The following is a 13051-nucleotide window of genomic DNA, read 5'->3' on the forward strand; positions in this document are numbered from 1 at the left end:
ATCATTCAGCAAACCAGTAACCACACCTATCTAGACTAACGAAGGTCTTCCTGCAAGCCACAAAAAACCACAATACTATACTAAGAACCAGAGAAGAAACAAAAGCTGTGGTGACTTGAAAGAAATTAGTCTTCAAAGAGAGTTTCATCATTAGGAGGTGCAGCCTTGTTGGACTAGCTGTGAATTATTGGAGGAAGTGTTTCACTGTGGAGGTGAACTTTGAGGTCTCCTATATGACAGCTACACCCAGTGTCTCAGTTCTATTCCTCTTGTATACAGATCAAGTTGTGAAATTCTCATCTCCTTATGCAGCACAATGTTTATCTGCATGTCACCATGCTTTCTGCAAAATTAACCAAGACAAAGGAATGAACAATAATTATTCGGTAAGATTTCATAGTACCAATGATATTAGTTCCTCAATAAACACACAGACTAAGAGAACTGGTGAAAAAGGAGGATTCAGCCTCTGCTAAAGATACACATCTTAACATTAAAGATAGATAATACCTCAGAATAAAAGTTTAAGAACAGATATTGTATCAAGTGGACTTGAGGGAAAAAAAAGCTGATATAGCTATTTTTATATCGGACAAAATAGACACCAAAACAAGACTAACCACAAGGGATAAGGAGTAACAGACACTACATACTCATCGAAGTAAAAATCCCTGAAAAGGATATTTCAATTCTTAACACCTATGCCACAAACACAAGTACACTCAAATTTATAGAAGAAACACAGTGACAGCTCAAATCATATATTGGCCTTAAGACATTGATAATGGGAGATTTTGACATCCCACTGTAAACAATAATCAACCAGACAACTAATGAAGGAAATGTGAAAGCTAATGTAGTCTTAAACTAAAGTACCTACAGGCATTTACAGAACATATCACTCAAACACAAAAGGATATACCTTCTTTTATCACCTCGTGGAACTTTCTCCAAAATTGGCCACTTCCTTGGACACAAATAAAGTATCAACAAATACAAGAAAAATGAAATAAGACCTTTCATCCTATCTGACCACCATGTGTAGTGGAATATTCAATCTGTCTCCTTCTGTGGCACTGACCACACCCATTGAATGGTGGAGCCAGGGGCGGAGATGAACTGGGGAACTAAGTTGGGAGAGGTATGAGTAAGGCTCAGTGGGACAGGAAAACTTCCAGAGGAACTCTTGGAAGCAGGAACCTGTTTGTATTCGCCTGTCTATGTTGTGAGTTATTTCTCCCTGAATAAATATCTGTTTGGTTTAAGTGTTTATCCTGATCCTTATTAAACCACAATAACCATGGATTAAACTTGTTATCAAAAACAACAGAAACAACAGAAAGCTTACAGACTCATGGGGACTAAACAACTCTACACTGAATAAAAAAAAAATAGGTCAGGACACAAATTAAGAAAGAAAACAAAGGTTTTCTAGAATTGAATGAAAATAAATGCACAACAAACTCACACTTGTGGAACACAGTGCTGTTCTGAGAGGAAATTTCATATCACTAAATTCATACATACACACACACACACACACACACACACACACACTAGAAGTATCTCATACTAGTAGCAATTTAACGGCATCCTTGAAAGCCTGAGTAATACAAAAGAAGAAATAATACCCAAAAGGAATTGATGACAAAAAATAACCAAATTCAGAGCTGAAATCAAGAACAACAACAAAATACACAGAATCATGAAACAAAATGTTTTGGTTCTTTGAAAACAAAAATCCATGACTGACAAATGTTACCAAAATTAACTAAAACAGAGGGAATACACAAATTACACTATGACTTCCAGATGAGCGTTTATGTTGAATTCCCAAGTGCACGACAGAATTGGCTCCGAAGCTTGTTTCCTCTCTTTGGCTCCTTTCCTTCCACTGGTCTGTCTTGTCATATTTCAATGTGACAGTTCTGTTTTCTCTTTTTTTATCTGTTAGTACTTTCAAAAGGGAAACATGAGTTAGTGAACGAATTTAAACATAGCCATTTGTGTAAAAGTTAAGAATATAACAGTCATACATACCTCCTGGGAGAGGAAAATCAGTTTTCTTCGATGGAATGGCACCAGCTGTATCAACCACTCCAGGGCTTCAGGGTAACTCCCATTTACCAGAGCAGTTGACCAAAAATTCATGGGCTCCTCAATTTCTGTGTGAGTGTATGTACACATGCTTATGTGTGCACATGTGTGCACGTGTGTGTGTGTGTGTGTGTGTGTGTGTGTGTATGTGTTTTGCTACAATTCGGTGGGTGTTTGTTAATTGGGGGGAGGAGGTAATATTATATTTTGTTTTCTCAGTTTGCTGCATTTTGCTGTTATTGCTGTTATTTGTGTTATTGGTTTGCTCTTTTGAGAAAGAAATGATAGAATTTGGATGAACTTGGCTAGAGGAAGAATATGTTCAAAATATATTTAAATTTAAAAACTTTTAAGTAATAAAAAAATAAAAATGTTATTGGAGATATGAGGCTTATTCACCGTGCAACATAAAATCCTTATTATGTGTAGTGTATTGATTCTTTAAGAAAAGTAGACACACATTTTTATTGTACTATTAATTTAATATTGTGAATTATCTCTATATATTATAACTTAAATCACATAATTTATGTTAGTCTAAGTCACTTTTTATAGATTTCCCGTAATGCTATTAATATGAACTTACCTTTCTCTGTATGAATCTACTGATGGATAGATAGAAAGTCAAAGAGCACAAATTATTTAAGTATTCATAAATACTCTGAAATGAAAAGAATATTGTTACAGCTTTTTAAATTCATGGAAATTAATCATATTTTATGAAGATTTTATTTCATTGATGCATCTAGAACTTTACTGCTGTTTTTATCATCTCTGTGTTGTCTTGTAATAAAATTCTCTCCATTGATCATTTACAGGTATCGTTTTACAGCTTAAATAAGTTTTCTCATTACCACTCTACTGGCAACTGCACAGACCATAAGTTTTGTACAAAGAACAGTGATACTGAAAATTGAATGATCTTTCCTCTCTCTCTTACTGCTGTTATATCTAAATACCCAAAAGTGATTAATTTACTAACTGCAGAAGTCTATTTTTCACAATTCTTATATCTAAAGAGTTCAATATAAAGATAGCATCTTGATAATCTTCATTCAATGAGAGCAGCAGCAAGTTGGATTACTTTGCTGTACAAAAGAATTATTACCTGTTTATTTTCTTACTCTGAAAAGGTGTACACCTCCTGTCAGAACAGAAGAAGTAATCCCTCATGAATGTCTTCACTATTCATGTGCACTTATCCATTCATGAAAGGAGACCACTCAGAATCTATACAATTCCTAAAGGCATGATATCTTAAAGGTGCCACATTGAAGGTTAAATTTCATTCCTACCACATCATCTTCTAAGTCCAACACAAAAGCCCGTTTTTTTTTTTTTTTTTTTTTTTTTTTTTTGGCAGAATGTTGATTCCAAATTTTCCTACTTATTCGAGCATGCCACCACTGGCTTGTTCCCTTAAACTCCCAGCAGATGTTTCAGTTGTTCATTCTGCCAGGAGTATGATTTGCCCAAATCCAACTTTGTTAACTGGGTTGGTCAAGCCATTTCTCAAGCTTCACTTTTATCTTGAAGGCTCATCCTTGTCCCTCTACAAATGTTTTTACTTATGCAGAATTCTGGACATCTTCCCTTCTGATTTCACTCAATACTTTTCCCTCTTTCTACCTTCTTATCACCTTCTAACAGACCATATAAATTACTTATTGATTATTTCAGAAGGAAAAAAAATTAGCTTGAAGGCAACATTTTCCCCAACCATGAAAGCTAAGTAGCTGGAAAATTAACACACAGAAAATATCTTCTAAGATATTTTGCCAGTTAAAAACTCACAAAAATAAATAATATGAGTGACTTTTGCTTTCTTGGTTGTTTAAAAAATAAAATTTGAATATACAATTATGCATTTTTCTTTTTTATATTTTATTAGTGTGAATATCATTACCCACTCTTTCACTGAGAGCTTAAACCATGTTGACTGACAGAAACAATATTTGTTATATATAATACAAATTCAAATGTTCAAGAAGGATTTCTGGATGCATTCCTTTTAGTTCCAACTTCCAAAGAAAGAGATTTCAGAGCTCACTCCACTTCCTAGACAGACACTCTGAAATACACATTGAGGACATTCTCACATTAAAAAAAGAAGAAGAAAAGAGTCATTTTAAACAATAAAGACCCTTCAGAGAAACCTCACAATATTTTCCTTCAGTATCTGTATTCTATTGAAGACTGAATTAAATAATAAATAGTCATGTCAATATAACATATAACAGTTGTTAGCATAAGCGAGAGGTGCAGTAAGATCACAGACCTGGACCACTGTGTGCATAGAAAGAAACTCTATTCAGGAAACAAATTGCCATAGCCGCCTCAGAGAGAAGAGGACAGAGGATTCTTGAGCCAATGTGGGAAGAGTATAGAGATGTCAATGATGGAGCTTAGAGGCTTCCTGTGTTATTGGGGATTTTGTTGCTAGCACCCTAACAATTGTGCTGCTCTTTGGAAAGATGCCCAACAAGAGAAAAGATAGATATTCTCATTTGTCCCAAAATTGTCAGTGCCATACCCCATTTTTCAGTAATATAAAGGATAAAGGGTTGGAGCAGCCTTTCTCAGGCTAATAGCACCCAAAGGAGACTTACAATTACCTATGAAAGTTAAGTCCTTGCTTAGGCTTCTTTCTTGCTAGCTTTTTTTAACTTAACTGAAGCGGTTTCTTTCCAGCTACAGTTTGCCTTGGGGCTTTCTACCTTTCTTTCATTCTGTATGATCTACTCCATGTCTGACTGGCTGGAAGCTACCTGGCTAGCTAGCCCAGGGAATTCTCACTCTTTTTCTTATTCTTCCTACCTGCCAGTCCCATCTATACCTTCATTGCCTAGCTATTGGCCATTCAGATTATTATTATAACAATTGGGTGCCTTAGGAAGGCAAAGGAGCACATCTTAAACAAATGAAAAATACACAAATATAACACATCTCTACATAGTTAAAAGTAATTTTCCACCACAAAGGGTTGGTCAAGGTCTGGGAGAGCCAAAGTGGGGCTTGTAGGATCAAATCTCAGAGGTGACAGAAAATGGGCATGATAGACTTAGTGGGATATAGGGGCTTAGTTAGCAGATGATAAGCTCCTTTATAGAGGGAGTAGACAAGAACATCAAAATTTAGAATTTAGGATTTGAGGTGCTCCGCAAGACCATAGAAAAAGAGAATCTATTCCTTGGTGGCTGAAGCACAGAGGGATTGCAGGTACTTTCTGCTACAGAGAATGAGATCAAGGTTATTAGGGGATAACAGACAGCCTAGATACTTAACCTTTGGAACAGAGAGTGAAACTTTACAAGGGGAGACTCTGTAACTTCCTAGAAAGTTAAAATTTTGTTACATGTGTTAATGACAATGATAGTGAGAGGCATCAGAGTGAAAAGTCTCCTACATTTGGATTAAGAAGCTGGTAGACTGGTCAAAAAAGGAAGTCAGAATTCAGAGCCTGGCTAAAATATGGAGGCTATTTAGGGAAACCTTGAGATGGGCAGTCCAAGAAAGCTGAGGTGCTTTTCTGCTCCTCTCAGGTGAACTCAAAGAAGTCATAGGAATCTGTGTGTAAAAAAATGAAGAAAGTGTCCTTATAGTCTAGAATGGTAAAATGAAGGTGTTGAAGTAACAATGAGAGAAAGTTGAGGAAAGGTTAGGCACCATCATGTAGATGAGAAGGAAAGCCGTGTTAATAATCCCAAGGTCTTGGACCAAGTAGTAAGAGGCATCAGGCTTTAGGACAGGCAAGATAAGGATGTTTGTTATAGGGAGAATAGATGGATTTGAGACTATCTTTATTAAGGAGTCATTGCCTGATAGGTTTTAGAACTATTCTATGATTTAAAGAGATACGATATCAAGAGAAACAGTGGTAGGAGGTAGGAGAAGTAAGTTACTAAAGGAAAGAAAGTGTCCCCTAATTTTGAGTCAACCAGGGAGTCTGGAAGATGATTAGGTAAAGCATTGGTGTTAGCTAATGGACAAGGAGGCTCTTCAGAGGCCAGAAGGAAAGAGAATACAGAGGGAGTTACGGGAAAAGAAAGGAAAAGTGTAATTTTACTGTAATAAATAATACTAAAAAATAATAATTTTAATAATAATAGCATCCCTGCCTAAAAATGTGGAAGAAGGGAAAAACGGAGAGGACCTGGGGTGGTGGAACTGGTCATCAATAGTCATCACAGAGATTAGAGAACGTGAATTTTACTGGAGAAAGTAGGAAGTACCCCCCCCCACACACACACACAAAACTATTAAAAATACCAACTACCTGGATAGTTGGCCTAGGCTCCTCCTTGGTGATTGTTTTGTTGGGGGCCAACATCTCAGGACAGTATCAACTTTCTGTCACCAGGCCCAGAAATTCTGAAAGACTCTCCTTTGGAGGAGGAACCCTGGGGGACTGACCCATCTTGGGGAAACAAAGAAAAGTATTCTGCTTGTCTGCAACTTGGGCAGAGGTCTAGCAGCAGGCAAGGTGAAAGGCTGTTTTTTCCTCACTAATGAGTGTTTCTATGTTTGAAGAAAGCTCATGGTGGAGTCAGTTGGTGCCCCATCTCCTTTGGAAGTGGTCTATCATGGAAATGACCTTCCATTAAACACATAAATGCCATGTTTGGCAGATTTTTCTGACAGGTTTCAGGGCCATCATCTGGTAAGTTCGAGCCTTAAAATGTATAACATTTGAATTCAAGATCCTTTAGTATCAAAATAAGCTTTAAACCATAAATACAGTACACAGGGGAAACTGAGAAATTTCTTTTCCTGATCCTTGTATACTGGACCTTTAAAAAATGTCACAACTTCTCTCTCATATGACATAGTTTTTCTAAAGTCAGCAAAAACTTAAACAGTTTGACGTGTATCTTTAAGCTAAATAGGACATTATAATATGAAAAAAAATCAATTCTTACCCCAAATAATTTAGATACCTGGTGCTTCCTTCTTAGCCTAAGGAAAACACAACAAAATAAACTATCTTGGATGCCTAGTGTAGCTTCCTTAGTTTAATAAAAATATCTATTTTCACAAATGAGAGTAGAATCCAAGGTACATATATGGCATGCAGTAGCAAATGAAGATTATGGATACATAAATCTTTTAACTATTAATCCTTACACTTACAAAGTTTCAACTTTTAAACTAACTGTTTTGTTGTTGTATTTCTTGAGATTTTGCATAATTTTAAACCACACACTCTGTAGTCCTACAAATCCTGACACAAAGAAATTTAAATTTCAGTAAAAGCTTCAAATGTATAGATGAGCATTACCAGGGGTAGAGTTTATGAACAAAACCTAGAAAAAAGGAGTTGGTATTCAGAGAGCTAAAAACATCTCTGCTTACATTTAGCCATTTTAATTTTATACATAAATTTACTTTGAGGCTAGGTGGTGGTGGCACATGCCCTTAATGCCAGCACTCAGGAGGTAGAGGCAGTTGGATCTCTGTGAGTTTGAGGAGAGCCTGGTCTATAGAGCAAGTGCCAGGGTAGGCTCCAAAGCAACACAGAGAAACCCTGTCTCAAAAATCAAACAAAAAATTCCCTTGAATGTTTTTACAAGGACCAATAATTTTAATGATTTACAGTAAATAGAGTGAAGTTTAAGTCTACTAAAGAAAAGTGAAAATTACAAGCATTTGTATAAATTGAAGTATAACCTCACTTTTAGAATATTACTATAAATCAACTTGGAAAAAAAAATAGCAGTGTGCAACCCAAATGTCCAGATCTGAAATGCTTAATTCAGATGTTATGCCACCCATGCCTGGTTCAGAATGAAATGTGAAGCTAACAAGTGTAAGAGACAAAAGGGCTCAAGACCATTTTAGGGATACCCACAGGAACAGCTCATTTGAGCTAGTAGGAGCTCACTGACTTTGGACTGACAGCCCAGGAATGTGCATGGGACCAAACTAAGCACTCTGATTGTGAGTGTATATTGTGTGGCTTGGGCAGTCTGTGGGACCACTGGCAGTGGGACCAGTATTTATTCCTGGTGCTTGAACTGGCTTTTTGGAGCCCATCTTTGATGAGAGATGTCATTCTGTATATGTTTCTCATACTGGTTAATAATAAAGCACTGTTGGCCAATAGGAAAGGAAGATAGGAGGGACTAGGAGACAAGGAGGAAATAGGAAGTAGGGAGGAGGAGTCAAGATGGAGAGTCTGGAGAAAGCAGTATCGCTGGCTCCCTGGTAAGAGAAATACATAGATCAACAGAAATGGGTTAATAATTAAGGCAGAGCTAGCCGATAAGAAACAAGTAACCGGGCCAACAACATTGTATCAAATACAGAGTCTCTGTGTGTTATTTGGGGCTGGCGCGGCGACGAAAAAAGACCGAGCGGCGGGCTGAAAAAATAGTACTCGTTACACATCCTTTTTTGAGGGATACCTTTCTCAGCCTGTGTATAGGGAAAAGAGTTTTGGTCCTGCCTCAAAGTAAAATGCCAGAGTTTGTTGAATGCTCATGGAAAACCTTACCCTCTCTGAGGAGTGAATGGGAGGTGTTGTAGGGGCAAGGAGGGGTAGCACAAGGAGGGGAGGGAATGGGAACAGAAATTGGTATGCAAAATAAGAAAAGATTTAGTTTTAAAGGTAAACCAAAAGAGTTGTAAACAGGGAGGAATGATGAGCAAAGAGGTCACCACAGGTGGGAGAAACCCTTAGAGGCTGCTGACCTGAACAAGGGGGAAGTCATGGACTCCAGTCTGATAACTGTGAAACCAGCATAGGACAAACCCAGATTCCCTGAATGCGGTGCTAGTTGGGAGGACTGGGCAATCTGTGGGACCTCTGGTAGTGGATCAGTATTTATCCCTAGTATATGAATGAACTTTGGGAGCCCATTCTACATAGAGGGATACTCCCTCAGCCTAGACATATGGGGAGGGCCTAGATTCTGCTCCAAATGATATGACAGACTTTGAAGATCCTCCATGGAAAGCCTCACCCTCCCTGGGGAACAGAAAGGGATGGGAATTGGTGAGGGGAATACAGGAGGATGGTAGGGTGTGAAAACTGGGATTGATACGTAAAACAAGCTTGTTTCTAACATATATGTATATATGTACATTTGTAGACTCCAAAAACACTGGAACACTGGATAGCCAATGCTGGGAAAACATTATTCTGTTTACATAACATACCTGTAGTATGTCAAGGGAGTATTTGCACATTATATATTTTTAAATGATTAGCATAAACTCAAACTTTCTTAGTTAGTGGATCTTGAAATGACTGGTTTTGGAGCCTCCTGGTGTTCTGGGTTGGGTAGTTCTACCCAGTGCTTATGCTTCTCTGTTTTGGCCCTGACAACAAAACTGGAGGTTCTCTCAGCACCTCATTCTGCAAAGAACACTTCAGATGCTGGGAAGATTTGTCAAGGAATTCTCTTTTACCATTTAAAAGTTCAGATCCTGTCCATTCACAATGAGAACACAGGCTATTGAGGTAAAGCTGCCAGGATGGGTATGCTCAGGTACTGTCCTCCCTTTTTCTTTGCCTTGGCTGCTTCTGTATCAAGACAAAAGTGCTCTTACTCACATCTCTGTATTTGCTTCTATGGACTGTGTGTAGGATATGGAGGGAAGGTTATGAATTGAGCAATCTCCAACTTTTGTCTACCCTCAAACCAAAATCTCTGTATAGTAATTAAAACACAGTGAGTTCAACCTGACTTACCATCCAACACTATCTCAAAATGAATAAAGAGTTGAGAGTATAGCTCATTGGCCTGGCATGAGAAAGGCTTCCCCTGACACACACAAGTACAAAAAAAGAAAAATAATGTAAAAACTGAGCTGATATTGTTCTGTGTTAGCTTATAGAGGTATGAACAAACATACAACAGACAGATAACAAATGTCCATAATAAATGCAAGTACCATGAGCCTTCTTCAGTTTTTGCCACTAACACCCAATGGTTCAAATCTTGATTTCATATTGTATACACAAGATGTTAAAAGTAAATAAACATTAAAAAAAGGTCATGAAAATATAAGAAAATATTAGGAGAAAATTAAAAGTACAGCTAGAACTTACATCCATGGTGTACTATTTAGATAAATGCTCTATTATCATTACAACAAAGGCAGAATAAATCATCTGATGATATTCTGTTTATTAAAGGATGCAAAATTAATGACAGACCACTTAGTGATTTAACAAGTATTTCTGATGCCATTTCACTTATTAAATTTTGATAGATGCTGATAAAACTGAAAGACACGACCAATCCAAGCCACAGGATACTTGTAAAATGAAAACATCTTTGCAGTTCCCTGTGTGGAACCTCATGCCTCATGCATGGTTCATGAAAACTCTACCACTGAGTTATAGTTGCACCCTAAAGAGAACAAAAATATCTTAAAAGCAGTTTAGGCATCTAAATGAATATCTAACTGAGCATCAATTGTTTTATTGCACAATTCAAAGGCAAAAATGTCAATGGCTCTACCTAGTCATAAAATGTGAATGAGCAACCATATCACAATGGCTGGGTTCTCACAAACCATTCATGTTCAACTCAAAATGTTCACTTGGCATGACACTGAAGCATGAAGAAGAAGTAATTGGAAGACCATTGCATAGCTGATAAACCAGGTAGAAGGAAACCAACACTTTGCCTTGATTAACCCTTTCTGAAAGACAATGAAACAGATCTTCATAGCTGACATATTTCATAGAGAAGTGCTGATCAACACAGATTTGGCATGGTGTGCAACTGTGCAAATGGCCTGAATAATATTACCATCTGGCTTGATCTTCCTATGGAGGACCTGGCCTCCTGCTGCAGCAGTGAGTTTTAAGGAGGTCATTCTTTTGATGGTGCTTGCAGTCTGACCTAAAATAGAAGAAGCATCCATTAAATGACTTTGGCAACAGATGCTCTCTGATGGTCCTGCTCATCTGTGGACTTCCAGAAGACTCCTGCTTTTCTTTCCTCTCACATACTTTGCTGTTCAGACAGTTACCCAATCAAACTCTAGGATCCAGAATCCTCTGAGAATCCCAAATATGCACTTCAGAATACTTTGAGCTTCATCACCAGGACCAGTGACATAAGTTACTGCACTATCAAACACAGCACATATTTTAACCTTAAGAACTATCCCAAGTTTGCGGTGTATTTTCTTTTCTGCAGAAACCCATGCCTATAAGCACCAGCAGCCCATGTTTTTCACTACCCAGTTTATAACCAAGCAGAGGTTGCTTGAAAATAACTCCTTCTCTGGTAGCAGAAATAATGACCTTATATTTCCACTGTATGCAAAATACATGGACCAAATCTCAAATATGCTAACAACATCCCTGGAGGGATATTCTTGACCATATCCATGAATGCATTCTTAGGCACAACATGAAGTGATGAGTCATTTGATAGCAAGTAGTATTTGTTAAAGCATCATACTTGCACAGCCATACCACTTTCTGGGTGCCCATGACTCCAGGCTTCATGGAACTCTGCCCACCCATGATGGTCTTTGACACTTGGATTGGTTCCATTTTGCAAGAGGTCTTCAACAGTGAGTATATCATGCTTTATAGAAGTGATATGAGATATGAAGCAAGATCTATCCTCTGGCTTCATTTCCCACTGGAAATATTGAATGACAGATTCAGTGTGGAGGAGTTTAACATTGTCTATGAGCTGAATTATTCTACAGAGGTGGGAGTGTGCCTGGTGTAGCTATGAGAGTCATATGATATATTACTGTTTGTCCTGAGTATGACCTTAACTTGAAGATGCTCTGAAGGCAGTGAAGAACAGTCAATCAGCAGTACCCTGTTTTTTGTAGGCACTGTTGGCTTAACCAAATCTCTGCTGTGTTTGGAGTGCTGCTCCCACATCATTTACTAGTAGGATTAGAAGGCCTGCTGCAACCTTGGCAATTTCCATTATGCCCCAGCTAACAAAATCTTTACCCAAACCTTCTCAGCAATTTCTTCACTCTTACGCTCAAGATACTATATACTCACACAGTGGTAAAGAGAGCAGGCACACTTCCAGAACATTCAGATTCTGCAACGAAGCCTTTTGTTAATAAGTATGTTTCACCATTTACCAATGGACCCTCAACTGGTAATTTCAATGGAAGGAGACAGCCTCTCTTTTAATTCCTCTTCATAGCCCTTAAATTCTACTCCTGGTTCAACTTAGCTAAAGGTTTCTTCTGTTTCTTTTCTGCTGGTGATATAGAAGCTGTTTTAGTTCTCTTGGAAACAATTTCAGGAGTACTTGTAAAATCAAATTCATACACTGAGGCTTACTTTACTTCATCATCCTTTGCCTTATTAAGCAGGGTTTGTATTTTAATCACAACGTATTTTGTCTTCTTACTTTAGAACTAATAAACTTGTTCTAAATGTACCTCTTTGGGGATCTGAAAGTTTATTAAAAGCTGAACTTTGCTCTTCTATTGTTTCCTTATCTTGAGGTCTAGGATCCAGGGTGGGGTATGTAAGGTGTATGGTTTTTTCTCCCGCCTCCTGGTCTGGTCCCGCCACCACGCCAGCCCCAAATAACACACAGAGACTCTGTATATGATATAATTCTGTTGGCCAGTTACTAGTTTATTATAGGCTAGCTCTGTCTTAATTATTAACCCATTTCTATGTATTTCCATATATATATGGTCTTACCAGCGAGAGGCAGCTGGTGGTTCTAGTGTCTCCAGACTCTCCATGTTGACCCTCCTTACTACTTCCTCTTTCCTCCTTGTCTCCTAGTCCCTCCAATCTAGCTTTCCTATTGGCCAACATCTCTTTATTCATTAACCAGTATGAGAAACATATACATAATGACATCTCCCATCAGGGGTGTATTACACTGACTATACTGATCTAACATAGTCACTTCTACAACCACTATAGATGTGCTCATATCCTCCTAAGCACATGCACTCCATCAGAATCTCAGCACACTGGGAACAGCACAGCAGC

Source organism: Phodopus roborovskii, unplaced genomic scaffold, assembly GCF_943737965.1.
Source record: "Phodopus roborovskii unplaced genomic scaffold, PHOROB, whole genome shotgun sequence".
Taxonomy (NCBI): Eukaryota; Metazoa; Chordata; class Mammalia; order Rodentia; family Cricetidae; genus Phodopus; species Phodopus roborovskii.